The 1,285-nt window shown below is 29.1% G+C and overlaps 1 protein-coding gene across 3 annotated transcripts in view; it reads right to left on the reverse strand.

Annotated features, from left to right (window-relative positions):
* Positions 1-443, reverse strand: part of LOC107643185 (cellulose synthase-like protein D3) — a 5,110-nt gene extending 4,667 nt beyond the window's left edge. For all 3 annotated transcript variants that reach the window (XM_021123246.1, XM_016346768.2, XM_021123245.1), the window contains exon 1: positions 306-443. The gene's annotated coding sequence lies outside the window, so the exon portion shown is untranslated. The remainder of the gene's footprint in view (positions 1-305) is intronic.

A 1,285-nucleotide genomic window follows, 5' to 3' on the forward strand; every position in this document is an offset into this window, starting at 1 on the left:
TGTCTCAACTAAAACACAATGACATTAAGGAAAAGTTTGAGTTGGTAAACCCTTTTTGACTTCTCTGCTTTTGCTGAACCCTACAAATCAACATTACTCTAAAATCCCACCAATTTTTCCTTTTTCAAAAAAATCTTGCTGGATTATCATTTTCCAATGCTTTCTCTCCATTTTTTCCCCGCTGTTCAAAATATCATAATCAGCTGATTACACGTTGATGAAAACCATGAAGTAAAGTTCACACCTTGAAGTAGTAAAGCACTAGAAAGAAAGCATACATAGAAATGTAACATAACATAACACACCTGTTTGTTGTTTGAAGAAAACTAAAATGGCAGTGAGACAGTTTCAGATCTCGGTGTATGAGAAACTCATCAGGAAGAGATTTGGCCAAAAATAATTTCAAAGTTGAAAAATGTGGAGCTTGCTCTCCAACTTCATGTTAAATTCTTCTTATTATGACAACATTTTTTTAAGTGTTCCTTCTCAATTAATTAATTTAGAGGTCTAACGAATAGAGTTTTTTTAATAATATGTTTAATCATTTTGTTAATTGTTAGGTAAAGTACAAAACTTTCCATGTAGAAATTAAAGTTTGATTTTTGTAAAAAGTTGGATTATGATTCGAGAATATTATCATTTTCTATTTAAAATTGAATTATATACTTGGCAAAATAAAAAAGAATAATATTTTTTATTCTTTTAATAAAAAGAGGCACTTTACACAATTCTCAAAAGTCACAAAGTCGGTCCAAGTGCATTGGTTCCAAATCCAAATTTTGTTGCCATAAAAATACGTGAACTTTGGCGGACATTTATTTATGAGCGAAAATAAATTAATAATATGTTGTTCCTTGCCCAAAAAAGAAGACATTTATCATCTTTATTGTTAATTGAGTAAAACACTATACTATACTCCATATTCTCAATTCTCAATTAATTCAGTAAAAAATCGAATTTTGAAAACGCATGTCACCAAGATTTTCCTCTACGGAAACTTTGAAGTCAAAGGGTAATTGAATTTTGGGGCCAAACTATGAATTTACTCTTGGCTGGTTGCAATTTTATATTTGTTTTTGCTTATGGTTCATTTTTGTTGTTACTATGTACAATGATAGTGAATCATTGAATACATCAACCGTATAGTAATGTAGTACCATATCTTGCATATTAGTACTTCTAAAATGCTTAGCTTGGTTGAGCAATTGGCCCTTAATACTTGACTTTATATTGAAATTAATTATAATATAATAATTATCTAATATATAAATTTTAGTCTTACCTA

The sequence above is a fragment of the Arachis ipaensis genome, chromosome B05 (assembly GCF_000816755.2).
Source record: "Arachis ipaensis cultivar K30076 chromosome B05, Araip1.1, whole genome shotgun sequence".
NCBI lineage: Eukaryota > Viridiplantae > Streptophyta > Magnoliopsida > Fabales > Fabaceae > Arachis > Arachis ipaensis.